At 33.3% G+C, this 10257-nt stretch overlaps 1 long non-coding RNA gene across 1 annotated transcript; it reads right to left on the bottom strand.

Moving 5' to 3' along the window:
- Window positions 1-874: 874 nt before the first annotated feature.
- LOC128993203 (uncharacterized) lies at window positions 875-9040 on the bottom strand. The gene is made up of 2 exons (XR_008490740.1): window positions 8879-9040; window positions 875-1096 (listed from the first exon to the last, which is right to left on the bottom strand). It is a non-coding gene; the product is annotated as an uncharacterized LOC128993203 (long non-coding RNA).
- Between the last annotated feature and the right edge of the window lie 1217 nt (window positions 9041-10257).

Below are 10257 nucleotides of genomic sequence, written 5' to 3'. Positions count from 1 at the left end.
TTATCAGTGTTTCCGCTAGTTTCCCATTGAGCCTGTTTTTAGAAGATATTTAGTTATACAGCATATTCAATAACTTTTAACCTTGTCCTGAACGAGTCTGAATTAGCAAGCGTCTACTGTGACAGTTTTCAACAATGTCGCAAAAACTAATAGTCATTTATGTTAACCATCAACCCTTATTGTTTTATTTGTGTAAAATATTGGTTTGCAGTTTTTATTTATTTAAAGTTGTTATATAATCAGACACTTTGTTAACAGACGACGATAACCCTTGGTTGAGCAACGACGCAGTGAAGAGTCGCATCAAAGTATCAGAACTGATGCCGCAGCTGCACTTGCCCGTCAACAGTCTAGACATCAACAACAACCGTTTGATCTGCTGCAGCGACAACGAAGCTGTCTACATCATCAACAACCTGCCCATCTAATCTCATTGTTTATGCTAAATAAAGTTTGTTTTTATAGATTGGTTTCTGTCGGTTCCTTTCTGGAGTCTCATTTCTATACTTAGGTGAGCAAAAGCCAGGAAAAAATGTGTATTATGGAGGTGTTCTTAATAAAGAGGTTTGTTTTATCGAGGTTTAATACTGTACTTGCTATCTTGTGCAGTTCTTCTAGGCTCGAAAACAAATGTTGAAGTCAATTAGCATGGTAATAAATTATCACAAACTATATGATACATAAAGAAATACCCCCGCCGCAGCAAACCTGCAGACTAAGTGAATTCCATTTGCCTGATTTGGTTTTTACTTAAATTTTAAATCCTTGAAACATGTCTGATTTATCCTTATTTAAATAACATTAACTTTAAGGACTTAGATTTGGTGGTACAGGAAGGTAAATTAAGAGGTTATTTTAGTAAAAAGTCATTAGCTTAGTATGAAATAAATAAATTTGTTTAATTAATCATTCAGACATATCATCAAGACATATCATTCAGTGCCACCACAGGGTCGTGTACAGGTGCCAGTACGTCATGTAGTGCCACATCGCCTCAGCGGCTGTTGACCTACGTGGTGTTGTTCCTCGGCTGTGGCTGCTGTGAAGAACCGAGGGTATCCAGGCAGCACGACATCGGGTGACTCAAACATGTGGACTGTAACACGGTCATTAAGATTAAGATACTAGTTAGGATTCATCTCTGGGAGATGGTCACGTCATTGAACTGGCAAAAGTCTGGGAGATATTTCAGATGTGTTACAGCAATAAATTTTACTCAAGTTAAACTGTCCAGTTAAGTTCAATTCAGGCTTAAAGTTAAGTTGAAGCTTAGTCCTAAGATAAATGCTTTGCTGCAACCTTCAACGCATCCGAGATGTCAGACAGTATTTTCGCCTTTTCAATGTACGAGGTTTGTTTTTTAAGTAAGTACCGTTTTTAAATTTCTCCGTTCCAGCACTGCGATTGGCATTTTCGACATTTGCGCTGTGTATGGCCATCTATTGTTAAGACCTAGACGGAAATTCGAGAACAATCGGCCGTGTTTACATCCGGTTTCGAGCATTCAAAATGGTGCCGCCAATTCAGACTGCCGCCAAATGTGAAGTGCACGCTGTAATTAGATTTTTAAGTTCTGAAGATGTGAAAGCCATTGAAAATCATCGACAGATTAGTGAAGTGTATGGCGAAAACATTATGTGTGTCATAATGTGGATAAGGGCAAGTGGATGTTATCCGCAAGTGGATAAGGGCATTTAAATACGGCCCCACCAACGTTCATGATGAATAACGCACTGGGCGGTGTCATTACTGTCCCCGGACCCAGTGCGTTGCTCATCATGAACATTAATGGGGACGTCTTAATATGCCCTTACCTACTTGTGTACCATTCCGTCACTCATAATGTTCTCGCCATACATTTCACCAATCTGACGATGATATTCAATAGCTTTCAAATCTTTAGCACTTAAAAATCTAATTACATCGCGCACTTCACAGTCGGCGGCAGTCTCAATTGGCGGCACCATTTTGAATGCTAGAAACCGGATGTAAACACGGCCAATTGTTCTCGAATTTCCGGCTAGGTCTTACCAATAGATGCCCATACACAGCGCAAATGTCGAAAATGCCAATCACAGTGCTGGAACGGAGAAATTTTAAAACGGTACTTACTTAAAAAACATGCCTCGTAATGTGCTGAAATTATTTTTCAGATTTTTTGGCTTTACACTTTAAGTTCTAATTTTAACTATCTGCGATTTTTATTGTTTGGGCTGTGATGAGAGGGATTGTGTAGATTGTTGGACATACGTTTAGTGTAGTAAAGATAGAAAATATCAAAACTGTGTGTATATTTATTTGTAAAGTTATGCAAAAAAACATCTCAAATCTTGAGTCCAGCTTGGTTTTCACTACAGTAGTGCCGCAATTAACTGTTAAAATTGAGTTTACGCCTTGTACACTCACTGCTAGCGGTACTAATAGATAGTGTTCATTCTCAACTAGCACTCGCTAAGCAAAAGTATGTGTAACTGAAGCTTGAGGTTTATCAATTATTAAGTCCTTAACACTCGTGGAAGTTATGTCGACTGATCACTTCTTTAATAGATTTTGTGTTATGACAGTAATTTACGTTTGGAAACCTAAAAAGTTTTTGATTTTGCACTATTTTAATAAGTTTCTGATTATTTTGGGTCTAAACGGTAAAAACATAAACAATACTGAAGCTATTGTTTTTTAATCATAGAAAACCCTTAAAATATAATTTTCATGTTGATTGTTCACTTTGCGTTTGCTTGAAACCCGTGCAATTTGAATAACTAATAGCTTAAATAAAAGCCGGTATTTCACTGAAGGTTCTTAGACCAAAATATATAGGATTGTATAATTATAACTGATGAAATACATCTTAAGTTGAAGTAAGAATTCAAAAATGAATTAAATTTAGGTTTTTTATGTTGTTTGGTCAAGTAATACAGTAGATAAATATATGCCGATACTTGGTGTGAAATCTTTGTGTGCATACCTTCAATTTAAGAACTCAATCATGAAAATCAGTCGGGTAGAAGAGCCAAACAAACTCGGAAAAGAAAAACCAAATTTAACTCCCATAAGAAATACATGGGAGTTAAATTTTGTTTACGTATAAGCCGAGTGGGGCTGTAGATACAGTAGAACCTCTTTAATCCGAACTAATTGGGAGCAGCGGTTTCGGACTATTGAATAGTTCGGATTACAGAACATATTGTTGTTTTTACTTAACAATAGCTAAAACATGGCTAAAATTGATCAACATTATTTTGGGGTAAGTGAAAAAATGTTTTATAAAGTAAAATACAGTGTTTATTTAATACAGTAGTAATCATGGTGAATAAACAGTCACTGTAAATTAAATACAGTATACAATAAAGAACTGCTGTACTGTGTATAAAGTACAGCAATGAGGGGTTCGGATTAGTGGACGTTCGGATTACGGGGGTTCGGATTAAAGAGGTTCTACTGTAAATATATGCCGATGCTTGATGTGAAATCTGTGCGTGCATACCTTCAATTTGAGACCTGAATCACGAAAATCGGTTGGGTAGAAGAGCCAAACAAACTCAAAGAAAAGAAAACCCAAATTTTTAAATCATATACTAATTCACAAACCAATTCATCGCTAATATAGAGGTTACTAAAAATATTACATGAGGTTTCCACAAGTAAGCCTAGAACAACCCTTCAAACACAACTTCAAATGTTGTTATTTAGTTGGATGGACTCAAAGCAAACATGTTTGTTTTTTTGTTCAAAATGGGACTGTCAATAAACGTACAAACAAGATATTAGGGCTTTTAGTATACGATTCAGGCTAGTGTCGTAATTTGATTATATTATTCGATCCATACCGTTTCTGTTCTAATATCTGTGGAATAATGCTATCAGCTAATTCTTGATCTACTTCATTTAAAAGTCCAGCTGATTTTATGCCTTTGTTTATGTGTCAAATATTACCGCTTCCATAAGGATTACATCGAAACTTTGAGGGCCCGTAGGCCGGATTCCTAAGAGATTTGTTTGACGCCATATAGATGTTGGCACTCACCGCTATGGTCTTTATCACCATGCAAAATTTGAAAACGATTGCTTCAGCTGTCTAGGAGGAGTTTGCGTATTACAAAATGCATAACAGTCACCGTATAAGAGCTTCGCTCGCTCTGTTAAAAAAAATTAAAGTTTACCTTTTTGAATATATTTATTTTACTTATGAAATATTGTAAAAAGGCGGCTTTAACCCTTGAGATATCATCAATTTTACACTAATCCCGGATTATTTTGTTATTGGTTCTGGGATTAAAACCCCTTTATGAATTGTACATTGCATTTAGGTATACTAAAAATAGTATTCCGCTTTCTTGAACCTAATACAATCAGGAGCGGCTCCAGGAATAATGTTTTGGGTAGGCCTGACAATGATCAAGAAGGAGTTTGATCGGGGGACGAGAGGTTTGAGGGGCTTCCCTGCAAAAAGGGAAGAATTTTAAAATTTAAATGCAAAATAATGAGTTTGAATGATTTTCTTTTATTTACTTATAAAATATTTTATTTATTTACAATTTATAAATATCTACCAACATTTTGGGTAGGCCTGGGCCTACATGGATTGCCCTCTGGAGCCCCGCCTGAATACAATATATATTCAATATTCAATTCAAAACAATCTGAATCGATCAAACCTATTGACCAACACGCTGACGATTAATTTGATCTAAAAACATCTCAACTTTAAATGTTTACGAAGAAAACTTAACGTTGCTATCATAAACAATCATCACAACAGAATCAAAATATAAGAGGTGTCATTATCGCTGATTTGCGTAAATGACCAAACAGAGCACGAAACTCGCTCTGCCAACTTTGCACAATATGTAGATCAACTTTGTTAACTGCCTTACAGTGACATAAGTAATGGTCGTATACAATTATTCCACAATTATAAAAAAAATTACCAAAAGTCAAAAGATAGTTTTTCATGGTAGGTATACTTATTTTCAATTATTATATTTATTGGCTCAAAAACTATCAAGATATAAACAATTTTACATCCAAATCCAAAATTATCTTCTGTATAGCCCTCATACAACCTGGGTGAATTGATAAAATAACATAGACACAACAGAATAAACTAGAACTCCTAAATTCTGAGGAACAATTAATTGTTGAGTCATCCTTATCTTGATAACTGTGGAGGAGAAAAGCAGTAAGTAAGTAAATATTACTCATATAAGAGACAGTTATTTGGTAGCCTATTTCAAAGATACGAAGAGCACTCATCAAATTATGTATTTAGTTTTTAGAGTGTGTTAGAAGTACATTCCAATTATCAAAGTATATACCAAAGAGCAAACATAAATTCAATTCTAAATGCATAAATCAATTAGAGGTTCAAAATTATGTGACCTTTCAAAATAAGCGGAAACCCGACCAAATCTGAAGTTAACTGAGTAAAAACCGAAACTACCAACATTATCTGGAAGTTAATTAGAGCTATGAAATCAATTAAAACTTTATATTATACCTATTATGATTGTGTGAAAAGTTTATAAAATAATTAAAATATATTCAAGTATTTATCAGAAAAATTTGAACACAAAAAGGCAGGAATACTAAAGTTTTTGCTTTAAGGTAACGATTTTTTAAGCTGATGTAAGGTAAGTAGTAAATTTTATGAAACAGTTTCACTTCATTTAGCTACAGTTCTTAACACAGAACATATTTAGATGTTTGTATAAAAAAAAGAAATATTTTACAGTTTATTTACGTTATATCAATTTTATTGCGCTAATAATTTGCAGGCTAGAAGCTGCTTATCAATTTAAAATATTTGTTGACAGCAAAATGTTGTAATCGCTTGAGACTTTTATCGGACAAAGTAAAAAATTTTTTTGTAAAATATGTATTTGTTTTCTCACCACACTAACACAGGGGAAGATGGGATTTTGATTTTATTTTGTTTTTATTTTAATAGACGTCATTTAAATATTAGTCTGAGGTACAATCCCAATACACTAAAAAACAACCACCACATTTAGGTACAAAACCCCCTCAAAAAATGCCACCTACAGATATCAATTATAGATCAGTAGACCTATCCTAGCATCTAAAGTCAATGCTGCTGCCTCATAAGCCGCTGGATTTAGTGCTAGTTACTGTACGATGTTGTAATGGAGACACGCTGAAATTTAATTTCTATAATGAAAATATTACGATTTCACTAAAAACTGTATTTATTAAATTGTTTGATCAACTTCATTACACCACTGCTTGTAAATTTATCTCTTACAAATACAACGGATAGTTGGATAAGTTTTTAACAAATATTTCAAATGTTATGCCATTATTACTCACCAATATTTCGCAAAATGTATCGAATAATACTCTCAAGAAGTGTTGCTAGTGTTAAAAAATACTACAACCTTGAATCATTGATTATTTTATGCACGAGATGATAATGAAGTTTTTAATTTGGGAGATTCTACTCTACCAGATAAATAAAATTAGGTTGTTTTATTTCAAGACAACGCTGACAGTTAATAAACTATATACTGTATTTTTTAGTAAAAAAAAATATGTATATATATACTATTTGGTAACATAAAGGCACACAGATTTCCATTCGCCCCAAAAGTATCATCACTCATCCCCGTTGTAATAATTAGTAATTTAGTAATTAGTAATAATTAGTACTGTACCTAATAATTTTATGGACACTTCAAAAACATAGAATCAATATTTACTCGTTTAGTTGCGATAAGCAGATAATCAGCGCTGCACCTGATGTTATCTTTTCGCAAGAGGTTGGTGTAATATTCATTTTCTAGATTGGTACGCCCGAATTGGCGGCCTCTTCCGGTAGCCTTTAGATTTCCCAGCTTCACTTTCCTTTTCTTTCCTTATCGCCATATTGTTCTTTTGGCCGTTAGACAAGGGTCCCATTTTTAGCGATTTAAAATATAATTACTTGTTTTATAATTGTGAGATTAGATAATATTTTATCAAGAACACTTTTAATAACATGTAGAGTAAGTAATTTTTGAATAATTCTCATTGGGAACGGGGTTTTGTTGTTGATTTCAATGAAATACGTCTAGGTACCTCAGACTAGGTCTGATAGCACCCATATTTGGAGTTAATTGTTTTTATCGAGGGTAATTGCATTATTTGTTCGCAGCGAGCGTGCGTGAATACAATAATAATAATAAATATATGTTGGTATGTGTTTTAATTGACGACGAATATGATAATGTGTGAGAAATTGCTATTTTTAGTTTTGGTTTCATCTTTAGACTTGATAATGAAGGCCGCCATGTTGAATTATGTTAATTATTCATTTTTTAGTGATACATTTTTTGGAGATGTTTTATGGTTGCTTTAAGTGTTATGTAACAGCCTATGTTATGTTTGATATAAATAATACTATTTGGTAATTAAATATTTTTATCTACGAATAATTTAATATGTGCTTTATCACCGCGTTTATTAATCATTTATGATCATTCCAAGCCGAGGCAATTTTAAAGCTCTCTTCTCATTGGACGAAAAACTGTTGCCTAAAGCTCTCATTGGTTGATATAGTTTTTAAGGATTATTTCAACGTTTCTACATGCTTTTAATGAGTTAGTTATTGTAAATAGCGAAATATATTGAAACTAATCTATTATAAAATGGATTCTTTATGTAGGTAACTTTTATTTATGTCATTTAATGTACTTATATGATATTTTCCGCATTTTTTGAGGCAGGTAACGAGAACTCAAATCTTTAGCCTAGGTTTGGTCATGGGATAGGCTACGACATCAAGATTATTTTAGAGGGTTAATGCTACTATAAAACTATTTAATTTTATATCTAGGTTGTATATAGCAGTGAGCTATGTCATCTAGCCTATATGGCTTTCAGTCAATCTAATAAAGAAAGTTGTCTGGTGTTTATTTCAATTAAGCCTACTTGGAAATCCTCTCAATAACCTAACATTTTAAAATGGTGTACTTGACTTCTTAATTTATTCAAATGGTATATTATTTAATTTATGAGATATCCATCGCTGATCCTTTCTAGATAAGGTGTTATGAAACCACAGTAATCAATTTCATGTAACCTTGTTGTAAAATATGGTAAATTAAGAAATAATTTGAAGTTTATTTTCATACTTCTGGATTCTGTTGGTGGATTAAGTTAACGGTTAACGACATACCCCTCTGATTTTATGGAAATTTAAATTTAATAGAAACATTAAATTGTAACTTTTACTTACAACCTATATTTTTAGTCTCCTTGGATTTATGACAATTTACAAACGGAAGTTGAAGGGTTGTTTTGATAATTTGTATAGCTTATATTGGCTATGAACTAGTAATTTTGTAAAAAATATTATCATTTTGCCTATTTTTAACAACTTTTGTCCTACCTTCCCCTTATTCCCTGTAAATAAGATTTGATGTTTTAAGTATTCAGAACCTACTTTATCGAAAGTTTTCCAATTTGATAATATACAGGGTGGCTGAAAAGTAACTTGACCTTAACTTTTCCAACCATTTGATATTTTTGAAATTGGTTTGCGGCAACCTTCTTAGATATGAAGGACTACAATAATTATTGTTATTTTTTTAATTTTCCCCTTAGGTCTACTTGGTAGCTCAAAATGTTCAATCGGGAAGTATAGTGACTTTGGTGAAATGACACCTTGAACAATTAAAATCCAATTAACATGAGGGTGACTTAAGTAACTTGCACCCTTAACTTTGTAACTATTTGAGATAATTAAAATCAGTTTGCGGCAATCTTCATGGACATGAAATGCTACAGTAATTATGGGTAATTACAAAAAAATGATTGAAAGAAATCTTAATTTAACTTTGCTGTGCATAAATATATTCCCTGCCATCAGCAATAAACCTACCTCTGAATGGTATCCATTTGTTACACAACACAAACACTTTACACACTTATTTCACAAGGCCACACACCAACACAACACTCACAAAATTACACAAACACATTTAAAGGATCAAGCAACCGGTTAACAATACTGTAAACTCTGTAAATTAACACATGTGCGTCTCAAACTATTACTGCGCCACAACTAACACCTGAACTGCACTGTGTTATCAACACTCGCGTTATCAGCACTGCGTCAAAAACTCGGTTTATCGCGTTTTATTCTTAGAAAAAAAAATCAGAGAGAACAAAATCGAGTTTTTATTCGCTGGCAAATAGTGATATTTGTACTTTTTATCGCCCCAGAGCCAAGCGATTAGACTACACGGGGCTTCTATTGTCTTGTGGCTGTTGCAAGATAACGTCTATCTCTTCTCGAATGGTATTGTTAATTTTTACTTGTATATTTATTCTGTATCTCGTGGACTTAAATAATGTTATAATTCTGTTTGAAATTTCACGAATCATACTAATATTATAAATGTGAAAGTTTGTGTGTTTGTTTGTGTGTTTGTTCGTTTGTTTGTATGTTTGTTTTAAGTTCAATCACGCATTAACTACTGGTCGGATTGTGTTGTATCAGTTGTGGTTCAGTTAATATATCTAATGGTCTGGCATGTTTGAGTTAACCTTAAAGTGATAATGAGAAGTTAATCGTGTGATATTTCAAATATCACATTGTTCCATCTTAAAAACAGTGATGCGATCAAAATTCTAAAAGGTGTTTTTCTTATAACGATTTAATGAGAAGCTAGTCTTGTGATAAGTAAAATACCACCTTCTTCCATCTAAAAGTGGGCCAAATCAACGTTTACAACGGTGTTTTCAAGTTAGGCCTATATGTAGGTATGTTTTGAAAAAATTTACAATGAGTGTAAAAATGTATAATTTGATGTAAAAATGCCATAGACTCGCTCTGATTACAATAGAAAATACGTAAAAGGATACAATACTTCCAACGATACAACTTTTAAACTTTTAGCGAATTTTCCCTATAGGGAATAAGCTATAATTACCGTAGTACTCATGGTAAGACCTGGACCCGGGACCGATTTACTTTTTCGTTATGAGGTCCCTAGAGACCAAAAATACCATCCGTTCAAATTCATATATATATAATAAGTATGATTGTGATTAGGGCTACTACTATATATATGTCCGTTAGCGCGATAACCCGAGCAAATATCATCCGATTTTGATGAAATTTGGTACAATCGTGTAAATCTACGTTTATTCGAACGAGTTCGCGAACCAGCATGATCGGACTATGCAAACAGGGGTTTATGGAGGGTTTATGGGGTGAAAATTGGTTTATCCCATTTTTGACCCTAAAAACTTAAA

The sequence above is a fragment of the Macrosteles quadrilineatus genome, unplaced genomic scaffold (genome assembly GCF_028750875.1).
Source record: "Macrosteles quadrilineatus isolate MER2022 unplaced genomic scaffold, UCM_ALF_1.0 Scaffold_1__1_contigs__length_201487025, whole genome shotgun sequence".
NCBI classification, from domain to species: Eukaryota; Metazoa; Arthropoda; class Insecta; order Hemiptera; family Cicadellidae; genus Macrosteles; species Macrosteles quadrilineatus.
The sequence above is the reverse complement of the archived record's forward strand: the minus strand, read 5'-3'. Positions and strand labels throughout refer to the sequence as shown.